At 44.1% G+C, this 23371-nt stretch overlaps 1 protein-coding gene across 2 annotated transcripts in view; it reads right to left on the bottom strand.

Moving 5' to 3' along the window:
* LOC126343123 (serine proteinase stubble) overlaps positions 1-23371 on the bottom strand; it is a 746947-nt gene that overhangs the window by 685161 nt on the left and 38415 nt on the right. Inside the window, exon 1 of one of the 2 annotated variants that reach the window (XM_050001915.1) lies at positions 9619-9843. The exons of the other annotated variant lie outside the window; for it this stretch is intronic. The gene's annotated coding sequence lies outside the window, so the exon portion shown is untranslated. Of the gene's footprint in view, positions 1-9618; positions 9844-23371 lie in introns of those variants that run through there. 2 annotated transcript variants of the gene reach the window in all.

Here is a 23371-nt window from a genome sequence, read left to right as displayed (position 1 = left end):
GGCTCGTCACAATACGCTAGTCACTACTTTTTATGAACTGTGGTACCGTGTTGAAGCTGCACGGGCAGCTGTACCTGTACACGCCATCCAAGCTCTGTTTGACTCAATGCCCAGGCGTATCAAGGCCGTTATTACGGCCAGAGGTGGTTGTTCTGGGTACTGATTTCTCACGAATTATGCACCCAAATTGCGCGAAAATGTAATCACATGTCAGATCTAGTATGGTTCAAATGGCTCTGAGCACTATGGGACTTAAGTTCTGAGGTCATCAGTACCCTAGAAGTTAGAACTACTTAATCCTAACTAACCTAAGGACATCACACACGTCCATGCCTGAGGCAGGATTCGAACCTGCGACAGTAGCGGTCGCTCGGTTCCTCAGTTCTAGTATAACATACCCGTTTATCATCTGAATTGCCTTTGGGTGTAGCAATTTTAATGGCCAAAAGTGTACATTTAAGTTTTCCGTGATTTCCCCAGATCGGCCAAGGTAAATGGCGGGTTGTCTAAAAGGGAGCTGCCGATTTCCTTCTCCATTTGCCGCAATCCGAGCTTGTGCTCCGTCTCCAATGATCTCGACGTTGACGGGACGTTAAACTCAAATTTCCTTCCTTTCTTCTTTCGTAAGGCGTATGCCCCGCGGCCCGAATTTCTCGAGCAGCTTGGAATGACCTACTGATATTGCATAATTTAAGAATTCCTCGATACGCATCGCGCCTTAAGCCACTGTTGCCGTAAGAAGTGGCGGCTGTAGAAATTTAATCACGCATTCTTTCTACTGTATTCTATACGCACAATAAGTTAAATGCCACGATTGTCTGTCGCTCCTGGTATAGGAATTTTGAGCGGTGTACTTGGGCCTTGAGTCTTGTGCCTGAGGTTGTCCCCAGTGCGTGACGAGCAGAAGGCAAGGCGCAGCAGTGCCATCCCATCGCGTGCGCCCAGTTGCCGCTCTGATAGGCAGTGCCCACTGACTCTGCTGCTGCCATAGCGTCGCCCCACCGCTTACGGTTATTGCCTTACGAGTGCGGCCCCTCCTAAGAGCACTCGCCATCTTCTACGGTTATACAGTGAGACAGAGGACTCATTGTCGCGGCGGACTTGCTGTTCTCCGTCAACTTGACCTTACCGCAACGGTATCTCAAGGTTGCCCTCACACAACGGAACACGACTTACCAGAAACGTGCACGTCCCTCAGCGACTCACTAGCGGCATAAGCAATAAATATCTGTTTGGCGGTTGCTGTGTCTCCATTGTATTACACTCAAATTGTGGCAATAACATTTCGCAAAAAGTGGTCAATAAAAATCCTGTAAACAGCAGGTAGGAGAGTATTAAGCGCAGACGTGTATCTTGGAACTCTTGCATCATTTTTACGCCTTAATGAAAATCTGTGATTTTTGAAACTAAACACGTGGCACGAAAATAATGACCTGTAAGACAGACAAAAGACTTTTTACTATCCGTTTATATGGTTCAAATGGCTCTGAGCACTATGGGACTTCTGAGGTCCTCAGTCCCCTAGAACTTAGAACTAGTTAAACCTAACTAATCTAAGGACATCACATACATCAATGCACGAGGCAGGATTCGAACCTGCGACCATAGCGGTTGCGAGGTTCCAGACTGTAGCGCCTATAACCACTCGGCCAGCCCGGCCGGCTGTCTATATGTATTAGGAAATTCATTAAATTCATTCTTAGTTACTATTTGTACAAATTATCTGCATTCAATTACTGTCTAACCCTATTAATAGTTCAAAAGTAACAAAAAACATTATAAAAGTAACATTTTGACTCATACAGCAAGGAAAAGCATGTTGCTTGATAATGTTGAGCTCTAGAGTTCGTGTAGGTGGCTTAGATAGTCATTTTTCCAACTGGAGTACTACAAAACACAGATACACATACACATAGACGCGCGCTCGCGCCCGCAAGCGGAAGTTTATCTAGGAAAATCAGATGCGGGTGCATTTTGAAAACACATGTATGAAAACTCATAGCTGACAACACTGTCATAGTTTGCAGTGCAACAGAATGTACAGAGGAATGTACATCACCCCACACTGCTGTCTCAGCCTTTTTGGTTTTTGCTTTTTTAGACGCCTGTTCATAGTTAAACTGCATGCATGTGTCTACTAACCTCACCTTACACGAAGGCGTAACTGCTCTGGCACGTTCATGTAGGGCGGCTCCGCGGTGAAGTACACAAACGACGAAAGGAGCCACCCCGATAAGAATGTTTTTCGTCGTCTGGAAGTGCGCTTTCGGGATACCAGTAATCTTCATCCAAAGGCAATGGACAGAGGTCATCGAGGGGCTAGACGTCCTTTACAAACAGCGGACGCGATTCTTGGACCGTTCACAATCATCTCCACGAAGTATCCGTGATACTGGAAGGCAGTTTTAGATATCTCAAAGACTGGTTGTTGAAGCGTTGCGCAACGCACAACTTCATCCATATAATTACACTCAACACCAGCGGCCAGAAGACCGGATTCGATGAGTACAGTTCTGTGAATGGATTTTCCATCAAGTGGAAGATGAAGAACATTTTGTGAACAACTTGATACGGACTGAAGAATCTAGCTTCACTCGTGAAGGTGCTTTTAACATCAACAGTAGCCATTATTGGTAGGAGCACAATCCACATGTCACAAACCTGTGGGCTGGAATAGTAGGGCAAATGATTTTGCGCCTTTTCGAAGTTGCATGTATTGTACGTTTCTTTGCAGTAGTTTGCCTGACGCCTGAGAAAATGTTTCACTTGGTGTTCGGTAACAGCTATGGTTTTATTGTGACGCTGCGCCGCCACACTTCGGAATGGATGCGTGTAGCTAATTAAGTAAAATGTCTCCATGGATATGGTTTAATCTCGGAGTCCATTGTTCTGACCCCTGCGTTCCCCAGACCTTAATCTACTAGATTTTCAAATGTGGGAAAACTTAGAGGAACAAGTTTACAGTGGTCCACTCATAGATTTACGCGATCTAATAGCTCACGTGCATGCCTCTCTGGCAATGGTGGGTGCAGTTGTGTTGCGTAGGGTCCAGCAAAGTATGTTCCAGCGAGCAGCAAGGTATTTGCAGATGCAAGGTGGTCTCTTTGAACATCTCAATAAGTTACACTATATCTGTCAGTAACAGACAAAGTACTCTGTTTCTGAAACTGAGTTTCTAACAAGATCACATATACTCAAAAAAAAAAGAAGAGTCCCATGGAAAAAGAACATTATGTCTGGCCCAGATAGTGGCGAGAAACGGATCTGAGTAACATCTTCGGTAAATTTATATTGTTCTGCAGCTAACACAGTTTAGTCATTATGATCAGAGGGCGGGAACAGATTTGTTACTATGAGTGCCACACTATCACTAAGCAATTGTGCCGTGATTCGAATGTTGCATCAACCATGAGAAGCAGTGAACGCCGGAGTTGGTATTTCAATTATAAACTATTTTCTTACGCTTTACAGGCGTATACTAACAGCCTCTTTTGTCCTCGGCTCACTGCTACTTTCTCCGGGATGTCCGCTTCACTCACCGGCTTCCCCGGAACCTGTGTCGCGTGACACAGGCCGTGTGACTCAGGAGCCCACGTGACTCCGCCATCCCGGAAAGGCCACTGATACCGCACCACCGTCAGAACAAGAAGCGGCACCCACACATCGCATCATGCCGCGCTAGCCGGCGATTAAGTTATTTCGTGCATAGCTGTACGGACGCATTACCATATGAATTGCTAGCTCGCTTTGGCAGGGATCCAAAGCCAGGCCTCTGCCTGTCACTTTCAGTTTCCGCATGCCTAGTAAGCTGTTGGCGATCTGTCCCGACAGCAATGTTTCTGCCTTGTATTAGTAGTGTACGTGGTTTTACAATTGCAAGACTTGACCGAATTTATTCGGCGTGCATCTTTACTGGGACGGTTGACAACCAATTGGTCTGATGACTGCGAATTTTTTCTTTCTTTCATGGGAACATAGTGAGGTTGCTAAGGACGTTGAGTTTTAAGTTGCTAAGGATGTTGAATTTTTTCGTGTTCTAGTGAGAGCATTCAGCTGATGATCTGAAATATGGAGGTAAAATTTGGCCACATACTATCCTCGTCCTCTTGCTACGACCTGTGTTGTAACACACAATTATTCACCTGAGCGTAATGATTTACTGTACGAACTATGCGGTAGTCGAATAAATTGTTTTATGTACGTCTTCAGAGCTTAGCCTTTGGGTAGATTATATGAACCTGATCACCCAACAACTAGTTGCTCAATATTCTACTGGGAACGGCTTTTATTGCGGTTTATCAGGTGTAAATGAAAATGTGGTGTCACCGCCAGACACCACACTTTGCTAGGTGGTAGCTTTTAAATCGGACGCGGTCCATTAGTATGCGTCGGACCCGCGTGTCGCCACCATCAGTGATTGCAGACCGAGCGCCGCCACACGGCAGGTCTAGTCTAGAGAGACTCCCTAGCACTCGCCCCAGTTTTACAGCCGACTTTGCTAGCGATGGTTCACTGCCTACATACGCTCTCATTTGCAGAGACGACAGTTTAGCATAGCCTTCAGCTACGTCATTTGCTACGACCTAGCAAGGTGCCATATTCACTTGCTATATGTCTTCTGAACAGACAATATTGTGAATCATGTACATCTACATCTGCATTTATACTCCGCAAGCCACCCAACGGTCTGTGGCGGAGGGCACTTTACGTGCCACTGCCATTACCTCCCTTTCCAGTTCCAGTCGCGTATGGTTCGCGGGAAGAACGACTGCCTAAAAGCCTCCGTGCGCGCTCCAATCACTCTAATTTTACATTCGTGATCTCCTAGGGACGTATAAGTAGGGGGAAGCAATATATTCGATACCTCATCCACAAACGCACCCTCTCGAAACCTAGCGAGCAAGCTACACCGCGATGCAGAGCGCCTCTCTTGCAGAGTCTGCCACTTGAGTTTGTTAAACATCTCCGTTACCAAATAACCCAGTGACGAAACGTGCCGCTCTTCTTTGGATCTTCTCTATCTCCTCCGTCAACCCGATCTGGTACGGATCCCACACTGATGAGCAATACTCAAGTGTAGGTCGAACGAGTGTTTTGTAAGCCACCTCCTTTGTTGATGGACTACATTTTCTAAGGACTCTCCCAATGAATCTCAACCTGGCACCCTCCTTACCAACAATTAATTTTATATGATCATTCCACTTCAAATCGTTCCGCATACTCCCAGATATTTTACAGAAGTAACTGCTACCAGTGTTTGTTCCGCTATCATATAATCATACAATAAAGGATCCTTCTTTTTATGTATTCGCAATATATTACATTTGTCTATATTAAGGATCAGTTGCCACTCCCTGCACCAAGTGCCTATCCGGTGCAGATCTTCCTGCATTTCGCTACAATTTTCTAATGCTGCAACTTCTCTGTATACAACAGCATTATCCGTGAAAAGCCGCACGGAACTTGCGACACTATCTACTAGGTCATTTAAATATATTGTGAAAAGCAATGGTCCCATAACACTCCCCTGTGGCATGCCAGAAGTTACTTTAACGTCTGTAGACGTCTCTCCATTGATAACAACATGCTGTGCTCTGTTTGCTAAAAGCTCTTCAGTCCGACCACACAGCTGGTCTGATATGCCGTAGGCTCTTACTTTGTTTATCAGGCGGCAGTGCGGAACTGTATCGAACGCCTTACGGAGCGACGTTCATCATTAATGGATTAAAGTTAAGTAGCAAACTAATTACGTCCGCTTTCTGAATTCAAATTCCTTATCATGTTCCAGATCTCACATCAGTATAGTCCTTCCCTCCTCACGCCACCCTGCGTGTGCTAAAACGCGTGCATTTCGGCCTCCTCTAGTAACACGGTATTGGCTCTTCATCCAACACAACAGAAAACACATAACCACCATTTAAAATCACAATACTAGAACAGTTTTAACAGGCCGCCTATTACAAACTTAATCGTGTTTAATAGCGTCTCCACATACTATCATGAACATCCTCAACATAGTGTTCAGTTTCGTTTATCGTATAATAAAAGCATTACATAATTTCATCCGGGTCCGTATAGCTGCTACGACATGTATACTAAGGCTTCTGTTCTCTGGGTCGTGTGGTAAGAGCAGTGTTATGGTTGGGTGGTTGATTTGGAGGAGGGGATCAAGCAGCGAGGTTATCGTCCCATTGGATTAGGGAACGATGGGGAAGGAAGTCGGCTGTGCCCTTTCAAATGAACCAACGCGGCTTTCGCCTGGAGCGATTTAGGGAACTCACGGAAAATCTGAATCAGGATGGCCGGACGCAGGATTTAGCCGTCGTCCTTCCGTATGCTTCTCCAGTGTGTTGATCGCTGCCCAAGCTAGACCGGTAGTGTTATGGTGTCAGCCGATAGTTAAATCTATAATATTAGTTACAATCCCTTGGGTAATGCTTTCAGCATATATAAGTGGCGGAGAACTTGGAGAAAAACCTGCATTCGTCGAGCTGATTGAAAAACAATATCGAAGCGCCTGATCGTCGCCCGTACAGTCAATAAATAAATAATACACGACCAACCCAGCGAGTCGAGTCTACAAGCAGCAGCAAGGAACTGTTATGGTCCGGCTCAGTTATACACGCGGACCTAACAGTACAAATGAAAACCCTGTGTCTTCATTAGAAAGGAAACTAAATGGGGATCATAAATAAAACCCATTAAAGAACTCTCATAAATTGTCGTCCATTTAGAAATCGTTTATCATGTGTTTCAAGTGATGGTCATTCAGCGACTAGCACAGAAAGTGTACACTGGTCATTCTGAACCTTACAGGTGAAAATCAAACCATGTACTATAGCATGTAACTATGAGTATTTCTTAGCTTATCACAGAAAATAACAGTTTTTCCTCAACAGGATTTGTAGTTATTTTCCCATGTAAAGCAGCATGATCTTTTTGTTACAAAGAAACAGTCATAAAATGAGTTCTATTCTTTGGTATATAACTAACATATCCCTACTTGTAAGGATAGATCTTTCCTGCGAGGAGACGCTCATATTAAGGAAGAACTGACAGACAGGCAGCGCAGAATTCAATTAAAAAGTGACCCCAAAAATCAGAAAACTCAAAGAGGCTGCCCCTTCTATTCTACAGCGACAACAAATGTTTCATATAAGCGCCTCCCATCAACTGCGACTTCTCTGTATTGAATGAGTTTGATTACGTTTGGCCTGTCATCGTCATTTTATCTCTTTTATCTAAGTATCGTCGTTCTCTCATACGTATTTTTCTGGAGTAGATTTTGGTAAGAAAGCAAACGATTATACCACGGAACGAAAAGAGAACTCCGAGGACAAAGAGGAGAATGCACAGGTATTGCGCTAACTGTAGTCAAGTATTATTCGGAACAGGAACTGAGTGCTGCGACACGTGACGTAGTGGGAGTAATTTTGTTTTTCAGTCAACCTAACTAGGTTGGCTTTTGTTTCCTTAAATCACTTCAGGTTAATTGTTGGTAAGATTTCCATCAAGAAGGCCACAGGAGATTTCCTGTCTCCATAGTTTTGTAGCATCTTAGTCTCTAATGACGTTGACACAGACGCAACTATTAACTCCAGACTCAGCTCTGCGTATTTCTAAGCGAAGGGGCCCTGATTCGATTCCCGGCAGGGTCGAAGATTTTCTCCACTCGTGTACCGGGTGATGTGTTGTCCGTACGTTAGTATCCTCATAAATGACATTCCACTGTTGGGATGGTTGTATGGACACGTTCCGAAAGCCAATTAAAAAACTGCAGAATTACTTCCTTGTGAATATTCTTATCTAACTTAATGATTGATAAGGAACAGTTGAGCTTCTGTATTTCTATCGAACACGGCACATATACCGACGTAGGAATAATTCTGGATATGTTAGTTAGTAAATATTGTATTTCACATTCTCCTAGACTTGATGTATCTTCAATAGTCAGCGGGTTTTAACGGAACCACCTACGCCACTCTCACCGTAAAAATGGACGACCAACTAGCACGCTAGTGACAGCAGGTTGGTAGAAAAATGCTCGAACAACGTACTAGTTTACCTTCCTTATAATAGGCAACGAAGCGTTGAAAGAGTTTGGATGTAGGGTAGAGAAAACGATATTCACAATTACAGAATTTATCACTAGCCACGTCCATCTGAAGCTTTACATCGCTTCTGATAACCACGATAAGGGCTGACGTTAAATCCCAGGAAGAAAGTACCAAGTCGTTTGTATAAATCGAGGGCCATATCTAAAGAAAAACTCGAATATTTGAATGGTAAAACAAACGGAAGAGAAATGTCGGTCAGAATCGCATATGAGATTTGTTATCAACACAGGGTTTGAGACTACGTAGAAGCAAAACCGGCAGAATTATGGTGACATTCACTATAGGACTACATGAGATAGCGCAGTGGCAAAGCACAGAGATTAGCGTGATTTCACATTTCGCTGATACATTGCTGGAGTGATGTGGAACGCACAGATCACGTCACGAATCGCCTGTTTGGAAACAGATTTTATTCGTAAACCTTGGAGATAGTACAGCATCGTAATCAGAAAAACAAGCTAATAAGGGTCTCAAAAGCTGCCTGGCTTGAGGAGGAGAGAGACGGAGAAACGACAAGAAACGTAGGATCCTATGACTACAATACGAGAGAGTCACAATTTTAAACAGTACACTCATACAAAAATCAGGTTGAAATCATTTGTGGGGATATGAAATGGAACGACTGCATAAGCTCAGTCGCAAGTAAAGGAAGTGGTATATTTTTGTTCATTGACAAGGTAGTGGGAAAATATTCAGCCCACAAAGTGGTCGTAGAATACTGCTCAGCTGTGTAGGACCCATACCAAACACGATTACGTTATTGAACGTATACATAGTAGGGCAGGACAAATAGCCTCAAATCTATTTAACAAAGGGGAGAGTGTCATGAGAACGCCGAAATACCTGTACTGGTAGACGCTTGAAGACAGACAGTCCCGTGAAAGCATACAAAATTTCAAGAATTAGCTTTAAGCGAGGAATCTAGGAATCAACTACATCCCAAATGCATCGCTCCCGTGCTGATCGGAAAGCCAAGGTTTCGGTAAATGTATCATAGCTGAAAAAAACTTCACAAACCAAAATCGAAATTGACTGATATTATTAGAAAATATACACAGTTTCAGTGTGTTCGTGTGAGAAACGCTACGTGCTACAAATTCCACGATGACAGCGTAGCTCTATCGTAACCGGCCATTCAGTAAAATGTCTTTTTACCGATCTTGGCTAGTGATGTTTTCTTCGGTTACGATACACTGCAGACCGCCCCAGACTGACCATGTCTGGACTATATCACGGGCGCGCACCTAAACGTTTGGCTCAATCATTCTTCCAGCGCTTCATATGTGAATAGAACGGGAAGACTTATGATAAATGGTTCAAAGAGGAATACCCTCTGCTATGCACTTCACTGTCGTTTGGAGAGTATAGACGCAGGGATAGGTCCCGGTAAGGTCCAGCCAGCTACGGCGCTCCAGCGACTTTGTCGGCCCATCGGCGCGAGTCGAAAAGCGCGGCCAGCGATCAGCTGTTGGTGGCCGCAGCGCGCATGCGCGGAGCTCACCTGCGGCCGCGGCGTCTGTAGCGGACTCTGCCGGCGGAGTCTGTCTGTCGCAGGCGCGGGCGCGGGCGCTGCGCTGGCGCGGTGGTCAGGACTGAGGCACTGGCGTCAGCTGCGTCCGCCGGTCTGCATGTCAGGCTGAAGCACGCACTGTCACTGTCGCCGGCACACTGGCCGAGAGAGGAGCCGCGCGGCGCAGCGCCGCTCCGCGCCGACCCACATCCCATCCCCGGCGTACGCCCAGATGTGGGTCACTCTCTCTCATCCCGTGGCCGGCTCCTCCAATCACGACACTCTGGTGCCACCGAGCGTCTCATTGAGCGGCGGCGCGCCTCCCTCCCTGGCCGGTGGGCTGTCCCCGCGCCGGCACCGCCCGGGTTCCTCTGCTCGGGGGGCAGAGCTCCACACAGTACGCTGTGCGCTGTCTCTACACTCCTGCAAGCGACCTCTGCTACGCAGGGCAACACCTTCCGGGCACATCTGGTGCAGGCGTTTGTTGAAGGGCTAGACACTCGAGCAGTGTTCAAACTGTCCCGTTCTTTGATCCACTAGATTTTGGGTATATACAGCCGCTCTCCTATTTCGAATAACGGGTGCGAGCGCAGTTGCTTCAGACTTTGAGCACAGGGAGAAGTTGGCCTAAGGTTACACGGTCAAAGTATCAATTGAGGAACTGGAGTTTCTACGTCTGCACGCTCGAAATCTAATAGATCATTGAAGAAGCCGCAGAAATATGAAGAATCATATGAAGGGCTTATTTCAATAGTGGCACAAGTCCATTTTTGTTCATTCTGAGATACAGAGTCCTAAAGTTAAATGAGCGCTGAAAAATCCGCAGTTGAGATACCAGAAATATTCAAGTATATATACAGGGTGATCTAAAAGTCAGTATAAATTTGAAAACTTAATAATGTAGATAGAGAGGTAAAAATGTACAAACGTGCTAGGAATGACATGGGGTTTTATTAAAACAAAACAAAAAAAAGTTCACAACATGTTCGACAGATGGCGCTGGACAGCAAAACTTCAGTAACTGCTACCATGACGGTTGAGAGGTACGCCGATATGTTACAGAATCGCCTGGCTGATAAACACCTGCTGGAACGTACGATGTTTATACAGGATGGCGCTCCACCCCAAATTGCTAGACGAGTGGAAGATCTCTTGCGCGCGTTGTTTGGTGATGATTGTGTGCTCAGCCGCCACTTTCGTCATGCTTGGCCTCCCAGGTCCCCAGACCTCAGTCGGTACGATTATTGGCATTGGGGTTACCTGAAGTCGCAAGTGTATCGTGATCGACCGACATCTCTAACGATGCTGAAAGACAACATCCGACGCCAAAACTCCGCCATCTCACTCCCCACATCCACCACTGCTGGCGGCTCACCTCCAACTGCGCAACGCTACACGCTGTTAACAGCCAACTGCCCAACACTACAATAGCGAATATTCCAACAATGTTAACCAGCCACAGACTGCACACAGCACAGCCAGTGATTTCCATACACAGCGCTACGTGGCGTTACCAATATAAAAACCTAAACAGCCTGCTTACAAGACTAGTTAATGACATTGTTCCAGAAACTTGGTATTTTGCACCATGTTAGTGACTGGTATCGTCATATTTTATTTCGTGATTACGTTTGCAGCAGTCGTCGGTAACAGCTGATTAGTGCGTGTATGTGTGTGTGTCATATGCCACGTTCACAGTCTGGTTGGAATCCAGGCAGTGAATATACCTAGCGACACAGTCGCAGCATCTGAAGTAGTCGACAGGGTCGGTGGTCGAACATCGAACAGTAAAATAAAACCATTAGCTTGATAGAACATCGGAAAACACACCGTAAACAATGTCGCCGAGAAAAACTGAGAGATTACGTCCCTTTTCTTGCTCCAGTAGACGCTCGGCATAGTTACAACTGTGACAACATTATGTCGCCTTTCATCTCGTTAAAACTTACGTATTTGCCATGTCGTCAGATGTTGTTTAGAGTTTCCTAGCAGACCAAAGGTCGACCTCTCCTTGCTATTGTGCCCAAATGTAAACGATCGACAATTTCTGGAAATGGGGACTCGATTCGCACCCTGAGCGAAGGGAGAATTAGTAGTTCAGTACGAAAGCGATGTCCCTTATTTATAACCGAGGTTGCTGACGCTTATTTATGGTGGCGCTCGATTTGTTCCCGGTTCGAGCCCCGGTGCCAGAAGAAAATTTCTTCACCAGTGCTTGGGTTACTATGGAACGAGAGTCCGTGGCGTAAAAGTTCTGACCACCGGTCGTCGCGCCGACGTTCTGGATGACATTTCCAACCTGTCCTCAGTCTCTCGGAGTGAGAGCATGTCAGGCTGTTGACAGTGATTCGTCAGATGGGGCCGATAAACTTGGGCGTTCCTCTTGCTGCTATTCGAAAGGAGTAGGCTATGCGCCGACACCGGGTTTCACCTTCTTTCTTCTGTGACCGTTATTCAATACAAACATGACACAACGCTGTACCCTTAACAGATAGACTTTATGTAACCAGAATGAAATTTTCACTATGCAGCGAAGTGTGCGCTGGTATGAAACTTTCTGGAAGATTAAAATTGCGTGCCGGACCGAGACTCGAACTCGGGACCTTTGCCTTTGGCGGGCAAGTGCTCTACCAACTGAGATACCCAAGCACGACTCACGCCCCGTCCTCACTGGTTTACTTCTACCAGTACCTCGTCTCCTACCTTACAAACTTACAGAATCTCTCCTGCGAACCTTTCAAGAGTGCTAATTCTGCAAGGTTCGCAGGACAGCTTCTGTTAAGTTTGGAAGGTAGGAGACGAGGTATTGGCAGAAGACTTTATGGAGTCGTTCCTCATGTTGTTGCTGTGTTCGGTGCAAAAATTGGTTCGACGCAGATCTCCACGCTACGTAACTAGTGCAAGTCTCTTCATGTCCGAAGAGTGCATGTCCCTTGGACTAGTCCAAGCCAGGTCCATTTTTACCTTTTACTGCATTCATATATAGCCATATAGGTCTCCCACTACAGTTTTCACCCTCTCACTTCCCTGTATCACGAAACTTACATCACTTGATGCTTCAGGGCGTAGCCCACCAACCGATCACTTCTTTCATTCAAACTGTGCAGAACTTTTTTCCCACAATTCGATTCAGCACCTCCTCGTTAGTTATTCGATCTATCCATCTAATCTTCAACTTTCTCCTGTAACAGCACATTTAAAAGCATCTATTTTCTTCTTGCCTGAATTGCTTATTGTCTAAGTTTCACTTATGTGCAAGCTACAGTCCAGAAAAACTAAATACCACTTAAATTGTTGTTAGATATTAACAAATCCATCTTTTTCAGAAATTCTTGTCGTCCTATTGCCAATGTAGATTTTATATACTCTGTTTCTCGGCTGTCACCAGTTAGAATGCTGCCCAAATACCTAACGTCATTCACTACTTTTAGTGCCTCATTTCGTAATCTAATTCCCTCAGCATCAGCTAATTTAATTCGACTCTACTCCATGACCTTTGTTTTACTTTTGTTGATGTTCATCTTGCAATCTGTTTCTAAGACACTATAAATTCCATTGAACTCCTCTTACAAGTTCTTTGCCATTTCTGACAGAATAAGTTGCCATCAGTTAATTTCAAATTTTTCATTTCTTCTCCATGAACTTTAGTTACTTTTGCACATTTCTCCTTGTTTTCCTTCACTGCTTGCTCAATGTATGTACATATTAAACAACATGGGGTATAGCTTACAACTATGTCTCACTGCCTTCTCCATTACAGCTTCCCTCTTCTGTCCTTCAACTCGTATAACTGCAGTCTGGTTTCCGTTCACGTTGTGAATAACCTTTTATCCCTTGTATTTTGTCCCTGATACCTCGAGAATTTAGAAGAGTGTAGTCTGGTGAATAACGTCAAAAGTTTTCTCTAAATTTGGAAATGCGTTTCCTGTCTTCAACCTACGTTCGAAGATAAGTCGTAGGGTCAATATTGCTCCGCGTGTTCCTATATTTCTCCGGAACATAAACTGATCGTCCCCTAGTTCGGTTTTCTACCAGTATTTCCATTCTGCTGTAAATAATTCGAGTCAACAGTTTGCAACCATGACTTATTAATGTGATGCTTTGGCTGTATTCACCATTGTCAGCACGTACCTTCTTTGGAATTAACCTTATTCTCTCTGAAGCCATACAGTATTTACCCTCTTCCATAAATCTTGCATACCACGTGGAAAGTTTCGTCATGACTGGTTCTCCCAATGCGCTCAGTAATTCTGAGGGAATGTCGTAAACGCCAGTGGCCTTGTTTCTAGTTGTATCTTTCATCGCTCTGTCAAATTTTTCATTTTTCGCGCAGTACGAAATCTCCCACTTCATCTTCACCTACTGTCCCTTCTCATTCCATAATTTTGTCCTAAAGTTCATTTCAATTATGTAGACCGTGCATATAGCTTTCCCTTCTTTGTTTTGTGTTGTCTTGTCATCTGAGCTCTTGATATTCATACAACTGCTTTTCTTTTCTCCAAAGATCTCTTTAAGTTTCCTATAGGAGGTACCTATCTTTCCCCTATTCAAGCATATTTCAACAGCCTTACGTTTGTCCTCTAGCAGTTCACGCTTAGCCAATTTGCATTTTCTGTCAGTTTCATTTTGCAGACGTCTGTACTCCCTTTCACCAGTTTCATGTGCTACGTTTTTATATTTTCTCATTTCCTAAGTTAAACTCAGTATTTCCCGTATTATCCAAGATTTCTACCAAATATTGTCTTTGTAACCTGTGATCGTCTGCTGCCTTCTCTAGTTCATCTCTCAGTGCTACCCCTTGCCTCTAATGTATTCATATCCCCTGTTTCAGTTCTTCGTTGGCAAATGTTCCCTCTGAAACCTCCAACATCCTCTGGTTCTTTCAGCTTATCCAGATCTCATCTCCTCGTAGAAATGGTCTACGGTTTAAAACGTGATTTCGAAATCTCTGTCTTACCATTATATAACCAATCTGTAACCTTCCCGTGACACGAGGTCTCTTCTGTGTATACAGTCTTCTTTCATGATTCTTAAACCAAGTGTTAGTCAAGATTAAGTTATGCACTGTGAAAAATTCTCTCAGGCGGCTTCCCCTTTCAATCCTTTCTCCCAGTCCATATTCTCTTATCAATTTTCTCCTCTTTCTTTTCTTACTATCGAATGCTAATCACCTGCCACAGTTTAATTTTCTTCTCCCGTAACTATCCGAGTAATTTCTTTTATCTCATGAACATTCTTTCAATTTCTTCCTCGTCTTCGGAGCTAGTTGGCACATAAACTTGTACTGGTGTGGTGAGTGTTGGCTACGTTAGCTGTTACAATTCATTCACTATGCACATTGCTGTATCATTATTTATTATTAGACCTCTTCCTGCAGGGCCTCTATTTGAATCTGTGTTGATAACTCTGTGCAGACCTTTCCAGGAGCCCTGTAGAATGTCAGTTTTGTTTTCCCTAACGAAGATATCCTTCTGAGTAGGCCCCGCCCGGAGATCTGTGTGGGGGATTATTTCAGGTCTAGAATATTTTACCCAAGAGGATGCTGTCATCATTAAGCCGCACAGCAGAGCTGCATGCCCTCGGGAAGAAAATGACGGCTGTAGTTTCCCTAAGCTTTCAGCAATTTGCAGTACCAGCACAGCAAGGACACGTTGGTTAATGTTACAAGGTCATATCAATAGGCTAATGTTACAAAGTCATATCAATTAATAATCCAGCCCATACCCCCTCTAATTACTGAAAAGGGCTATGTCCCTCTTCAAGGACCACAGTTTGTCTGCTACTTCCATAGATCCCCCTCCGTTATGGTTGCATCTACGTTGCGGCGCCTAGACATAGTTCAGAAGTTACTAGTGTGCACTGTACTTATTAGCACGCAGCAGGCCGGTTCATGCTAGGTGCTCTGAAGCGGAACTATCTTACGCCATAAATTTCTCAGTACAACCAAACTTTGTAGTAATCCTAATATGAAGCACCGAAAGACACTGCTGTGTCTAGCAATGCCGACCTCCGCTCAAACCACAAACACTCATAGGCCCAAGAACTCACCGCACGCCTTCACAAAGAACGTGTTCCCGTTTCTGCGAAATCCAGGCACCCTCAGATTTTAGTGTGCTTGAAAGCGCGCAGGCTGTAGAAACGAAGCGGATAGGCAAAAAATCGTCTTAATGCCATAAGGATAGGGGGAATCCACGAGATGACATCCCGTAGCAATTTTTGTTGGATGTCTAGATATACTTCATCACTTATACGTTTTTAATCACCGGTAACTATTTGTCTATGTGCCTCATGTTAATGTTACCTTCTAAGAAAGAAATCATTGGAAACAGCTAGTATTGATTACCCAGTACTGAAAAATATTTAATATTTATTTATTTTACAAGGGAAACAAGATAATTTCATATTAGCCGTTTCTGTAAATTTGCCCCATTATCTGAAGAGGTGACGAATCTGGGTCACTAGTGATTCGCCACAAGCCTAAATAAAAATTTTCGTAAAATACACTAAAGAAAATGAGAAAGAACTATGGGTGTAATTTGTGATTTTCAGATTCACGCAATGGAGGCAGAGGAAATGTTTATTTATGATGAACCGCTTTGTGACTAATATACATCATGATATCAGTTGAGTGTCTTAATTGGTCGTAACCGGTAATTTAAAATTATATTAGGCTTTTCCGGCGTTTGATGGTTTTGAAATGTTATCGGGTATTCTACCAGATGGCAATCTAAACTGAATAAACATTTGCCAATTAATCTTTCGATGGCTGTATTTTTCCTCCAGACGTTGCCAAATATTACCATGTCAGTAAGGTTGACGTTTATTGTTCCATTTTGCTACAATTTAAACACTTCAAATCAGTTCGTACCAACAAAAACATATCGCATATAATCTGAATTTCTACACATCGTCTTCTACGAAAAGTATTTTCGTATCGTGAGGAGGTGAAGCACATGTTCACGTTCCGACTTCAACGTTTATATACCAAACGACATAGTTGGACTCACTTTGAGGTAAAGTTGATCTAAATTTACAGTCTGACGCCATAGACTCATTGATATTTCCTTTAATTTCCATAAATCACTAACACTAATTCCACGATCGTTCTTACGTCTGATTTCTATTCTATACCACATATTTTCGTTAGGGTCAGGTGGTTGTCATAAGTGCTCAAATGTTGGGTCACTGGCTTTCCACGATGTATACGATTGACGTTTCACGTTGTTTGGGTACTTCTAGGAACGCTCACAGGTTGCTTTTTCTGGAATCCATAGACTTTAATTTTCTAATGCTCTGCATGTTCTTTAAATGGTTGGAGGAATTCCTCTAGGGTGATGTAACAGGCCTTGCAGAAACTATTACTGATCTACAGTCACCATCTTCACACGTTAAGCATAAGATGAGGAGTACCAAATGTTGAAAATGATTGAAGTGAGTAAACTTAGATGCACCCTTCGCTGTCTATGTTGCTCTCGGAAGCTGATCTACGATCATTCAGAAGAGTAGCCATGAAATTGATTAATAAACTATCCTTTCTTAAATTGTAGACTTTGCCTGGAAGCGATTAGTGGTTGTCGTTATCATCTGCTGTTAACAGATTCACAGAAATAGATTAGACCCAAAACAAAATGAGCGGCTCCTAAAATAAACTTTGGACGATTACTATAACCGTAGGGCTCAGGTGTGTCACAGGTTAGTATAGCAGACTGGTTATAGCCGAGTCACTTCCCTCCTTTGGACGAAATTCCGTTTTACAGAACTGCAATCTTCGCTGTTTCCTGTGGTTTGGAAAGGAGTAAATCTGCTCTCTTCTGGCAGCCCCATTCCGTGAGCACAGCGGAACGCTACACGGGCGTTTGTTAGAATTGTTTGTCGTAATGACTTCTGTTAAATAACGAACACCCGTTTGCTAGAAATGCAGGGAGAGCGTGCCGGCTGCTTATTGTTCCGCCACGTCGTGACTGAAGCGCGAGAGCATTATTTCTCTCCGAGATGCCTTCGACGAGTTGTTGGAGCTGCTGTGCAGATTGCCATTCGGAAATCGTGACCGGCCCAGAACGGTATGAATTCATTAGGAAAGCAGTCATCACTTGTTCCTTCAGCCGCGTGCGAGGGATCCGTGATTGCTTCGAAAACAAAGTGCTAAAACATTCTAGTAGTTACGAAACAAACGCAGTCTCCAAACCCGGTTTGCATGCAGAGTATCAAATTACCCCACTCTCGTCGCAACTGAGATCAAGGTAGCACGGGAGTTGGAGCTGGTAACGTGACTCGGCTTGTCTTACCTCACTGAAGTTGCGTATGATGTTAGGTAATCTATGACGTACTAGGACGTCAGATAACACAACTCAATTTCTAGTTTCTGAATTTGGCTGCAGCTAACGAGCGCTTGTACATTTGCATACTGTGTGTCAGCTTCTCAGATTTAGGAAACGAGGAGGGTGGTTAAGCTATCTGTAGTAACCGTGGAAGAAAACTGAAGATCACGTTTCTGTATTTTTGTCTGAATATATATATATATATATATATATATATATATATATATATATATATATATATATATATATATTAAACGTACGAAAGAGGCAAATATCTCCTTTCAGGAACTAATAGGTCAACATTTCGTCGTAGTGTAAGACATGGTCATTGCAGCATTCTCCTGCAGCCATGATACTTTATCGTAGAAGTAAAAGTATTGCTTTTAGGGAGGAAAGTCATGTATAAAGATTTAGCTTTTTACTACATAGAGATATAGTTAGAAATGTTTAACAATAATTCTTTACTTTGATTTCATAGAACGTAACCTGTAAATACATTAGTTACTTTTTTGTGTGTGAAAACTTATGGGACTTAACTGCTAAGGTCATCAGTCCCTATGCTTACACACTACTTAACCTAAATTATCCTGAGGACAAACACACACACCCATGCCCGAGGGAGGACTCGAACCTCAGCCGGGATCAGCCGCACAGTCCATGACTGCAGCGCCCTAGACCGCTCGGCTAATCCCGCGCGCCAGTTCATTTTTAACAAATTAAACACTTTATTCTGTGCAACTAATTAACACTATGTGCCGAATCAGTATATCTCTTCTTTGTGAGAGTGTTTTACCTCTTGAGTTTACCGAATACACTACATGGCTACAAAGGAAGGAAAGATGAGCTAATGACAGGGTGAAACTCCGATTCCATATGAACAAGAGGGCCAACAGATTAGACCCCATCTAGGTGGCGTACATGACATTCAAGTAAAACTGGGCACATTGAGCCTTTAAACGTTGCGTTTGGCTGTTTACCGGTTTATAAGCAAACATGCTGCCCAAATGCTATATTGAGAATCGTCCATTATGTCGTGCACCGTTTAGCAAACCCGTAGTATACAATAGCGAAAATGTTTGGAGATAGACCAGACTGCAGGTGCATGCTACATCTGTTGGCTGTACAAACCTACAGTAGACGTACACAGTAATGGAAGAGTCTGCACGATCATGATAAGTTTAAACTCTAGGTAAGCTACCTAACTGATGTGTAGGCCATCGTTCACTCGGTTTCTCATAGTGTTAAGTCCACATTGCATGACGAATAAAGGTCTGAACCATCGCCTACGTTGCATTAAATAGCACACTAAGATCGCATAAGCTGGTCATTACACATAAATAACTTCTAAGTTTTTGCGTGCTCATTGGGCAACTTACACTCCAGGTCTTGGCCCGGTTTCCTGGACGAATCAAGCGCTGACGTATAAACTGTCGCATCTAATCAGAGAGACCTATTTTATTTTATCTGTCAGTATGACGGAGATCTGAATGTGCAGCAAAAAAATAGCTCTGAGCACTATGGGACTTAACATCTGAGGTCATCAGCCCCCTAGAACTCAGAACTACTTAAACCTAACTCACCTAATGACATCACACACATCCATGCCCGAGGCAGGATTCGAACCTGCGACCGTAGCAGTCTCGAAATTCCGGACTGAAGTGCCTAGAACCACACGGCCACCAGGGCCGGCAATGTGCAGCATACCGTAGTGAAACAGAAAGTTGTGACCAGTTCCTTGACATTGAAATGAGAGCTAGGTCGTTAGTAGACATGGACGTTCTAAGAGAGATTCGAAACAGGCTTCAAGATCAAAGAGAATTTATTCTGTCATCTGTGTACACGAAGAATGGGCACAGAAGAAGATTTAAGTTGGTTTAGTAGAGCAAAGCTGCGACGCCGACGCAGCTAAGAATGAGTACCACACGCTGAGGTGCTGCCATCGAAGCCACCTATATGAACGATGTCGGTGAAACGGCAGCTAAACGACAAGGTGTTTGACGCAGCGAACTGTGCAGTTTAGTGCTAGGGAATATACAGCTGTCTTGAAGCGTACCATTCATCACACGTTGTTGCTACTGGATTTCCACAACAGTCAGCCCATATGTAAGACTTCTTAGGCTCAATAACTTCGTCAGTTGCGACCGTTCAAAGGCGTGATACATTCCAGCACGACGACATTTCATGTCATGGACACATAATTCCGTTATATTTGACTGAAGAACCTTATGATGAATTCTAATTGATGTCCCGAGTCTCTAGCTTTCTCTAACGCCATACAGCAGAGAACCAACTCAGAGTTCACATACCTACTTTTGTGAAAAATGGTTCAAATGGCTCTGAGCACTATGGGACTTAACATCTGAGGTCATCAGTCCCCTAGAATTTAGAACTACTTAAACATAACTAAGCTAAGGACATCACAAACAACTATGCCCGAGGCAGGATTCGAACCTGCGACCGTAGCGTTCGCGCGGTTCCAGACTGAAGCGCCTAGAACCGCTCGGCCACATCGGCCGGCCGCCTTTTGTTAATCTAGAAGTGTAGCATGAGCAGAGATTTCAGAATTGTTGTAATAATGTCTACGTGCTCTTGACAGTGACGCGTAATATTCATATCGGAACGATTCACAGACGTTACTGTTACCAAATTGTGGATCTGAAAGCTGGTAGTAGGATATTCAAAGTCCTTTTTATTGAATAGCCACATCTTATAAAGCAAACTGTAATATTTTTCCACTTTTTGTGCGATTAGGCCGCAAAAAATCTAACAACATTAGTAAAAGGCCTACAGTTCTGTGATGCAGTGCGGACAGGATAGTTGGTTTAGATTGATTGTTTGTGCTAGCGTTGGCAAGCACAGCTGGACTTTCAGGAGAATTGTTTACGTCATTTGGCAACGCTGTTTAGAGCTTATTAGTAAAAGCGCTGCTATATGCCATGAACGTCATAAATCACGGTGGTAATCTATAGTATTGTGTCATTCAACCAAACTGTTCATTAGCTGAAATAATCATTGCTGTCTTTCCACTTTGTGATCAGATTCATTTCCGTTACCTCCGACTCACCCAATATATCGTTGAAAATCGACGTTTACTATATTCGTCTGCACAGTGATGTTAGTCAACTATGAAGGCAAGAACCTAATTATTTTCCTTTATACCTCATCGTTTACTTTTGCCTTTGTCCCGCATCGACGTGGGATCGGCATAGTTACAAGGGGAACTGATGCCCTTCCTGTCGCCATCCCACAACCCTCCTGGAGGAAGGTGTCTACACCAACTGCCTGCGTGTCCCACTATCCATGTGACAGTGTGTAAAGGTTTTCTAGACATTTACGAATTGTGTAGCTGAGGCGGAAATTGTGTACCAGCCAGGTATTCACGTAGTGGGATGTGGGAAACCGTCCACAAGCCACAACCCGGTTGGCTGGCACACGGACCCCCATCGTTAATAAAAAAAAAAAAATGGCTCTGAGCACTATGGGACTAAACACCTGAGGTCATCAGACCCCTAGAATTTAGATCTACTTAAACCTAACTAACCTAAGGACATCACACACATCCATGCCCGAGGCAGGATTCGAACCTGCGACTGTGACAGCAGCGCGTTTCCGGAATTAAGAACCTAGAACAGCTCGGCCACAGCTGCCGGCGCCACAGTAAAATAATAGAATTAATGGAGAGTCGTTAAGTTACCTAACTGAGATACAACACAGCTCACCCGACAGGTACATATCACATCTGTGACTGGAAATTACTCCATTGCCTCTATTGATGGAATCCATTCCACTTAATTTCCCCTTATGCCTGTTCGATCTCCAGATTCGAATCCCACAAGGCATGTTGGGATGCGCTAGGGAGAACGACTGCATTACGTCAGCATCCATCATCATCTCTTCAAGATTTGCGAGCAGCTCTGCAGAGACTGATGATATCACTACCACGCGAAGTGGACGCGCGGTTTGAGGCGCCCTGTCGCGGATTGCGCGGCCCATCCCGCCGGAGGTTTCGAGTCCTCCCTGGGGCATGAGTGCGTGTGTTGTTCTTAGCTTAAGTTAGTTTAAGTTAAGTAGTATGTAAGTCTAGGTACCGATGACCACAGCAGTTTGGTCCCTTAGGAGTTCACACATATTTGAACATCTGAATGACATCACTCACAAAATGCCTCGTCGTTTCAGGCCTGTACTGCTGCCAGAGGTAGTAACACCCAATGCTGAGCGCATTAACCAGTTGACGGACTGAGTGTGCAAACCGGTTAAGATAGAAAAAAACTAAGAACATTTTTGTCTATAGCTATGCATGTTGATATTGTTAACGTTCTGTGTTCTTTACATTGTTAGTACATCACTATCACCTGTTTTGTGGCAAAATAAAAGCAACCTTGCAAAATTTCCTTTATTGCTTTAATTTTGCACACCAGTGTAATTAATAAATTGTATCCTTGAGAGTACTCAAAAGTAATTAAATGCCTAAAGGAGTAAGCAACGTACAAGCGAGCAGCTCAAAAGTCGCTCAGAGAACAACTCACGCGGCGAACCTCACCTAAACTTTCCGTGTGCCCTCACGGCTCGGGAGCGCAGCTTCACGCATTCGTCGCTACAGTCTGGAACCGCGCGACCGCTACGGTCGCAGATTCGAATCCTGCCTCGGTCATGGATGTGTGTGATGTCCTTAGGTTAGTTATGTTTAAGTAGTTCTGAGTTCTAGGCGACTGATGACCTCAGAAGATAAGTCCCATAGTGCTTTGAGCCATTTGGACCATTTTCTCACCCATTCGTGCTCGCCGACAAAGCAGATAGCAGGTGGCTATCGCCGAGTACCGCACGATCTGCTCACGACCAACGATAATTTTTGTCATTTGGCCTTGGAAAACAAATCACATAGCTACGAACGATGTACATAAAGTGTAACATTAAGTTTTTTTTCTTTTTTTTTGTGTGACGTGGGCCTCCCGTCAGGTAGTCCGCTCACCTGGTGCAAGTCTTTCGATTTGACGCCACGTCGGCGACCTGCGCGTCATTGGGGAGGAAATGCTGATGATTAGGGCAACACAAAACCCAGTCCCTGAGCGGAGAAAATCTCCGACCCAGCCGGGAATCGAACCCGAGCCTTTAGGATTGACAGCCTGTCGCGCTGACCACTCAGCTACCGGGTGCGAAGAACATTAAGAAGAGCCAAAGTATCACTTAAAACATAACATATATCGAATGGTACACATAAGCATGATGTCGTTACAATTTAAAATTCACAATGAAATGAAATTATCGTATGGCATTGTTGGCCGGGAGGCCCCATGCGGGGAAGTTCGGCTGCCGTATTGAAAGTCCTTTTAGTTGACGCCACTTCGGCGACTTGCGCGTCAATGATGATGAAAAACACACAACACCCAGTCATCACGAGGCAGAGAAAATCCTTGACCCCGCCGGGA

Source organism: Schistocerca gregaria, chromosome 1 (genome assembly GCF_023897955.1).
Source record: "Schistocerca gregaria isolate iqSchGreg1 chromosome 1, iqSchGreg1.2, whole genome shotgun sequence".
NCBI classification, from domain to species: domain Eukaryota; kingdom Metazoa; phylum Arthropoda; class Insecta; order Orthoptera; family Acrididae; genus Schistocerca; species Schistocerca gregaria.
This window is presented reverse-complemented; position numbering and strand designations above follow the sequence as displayed.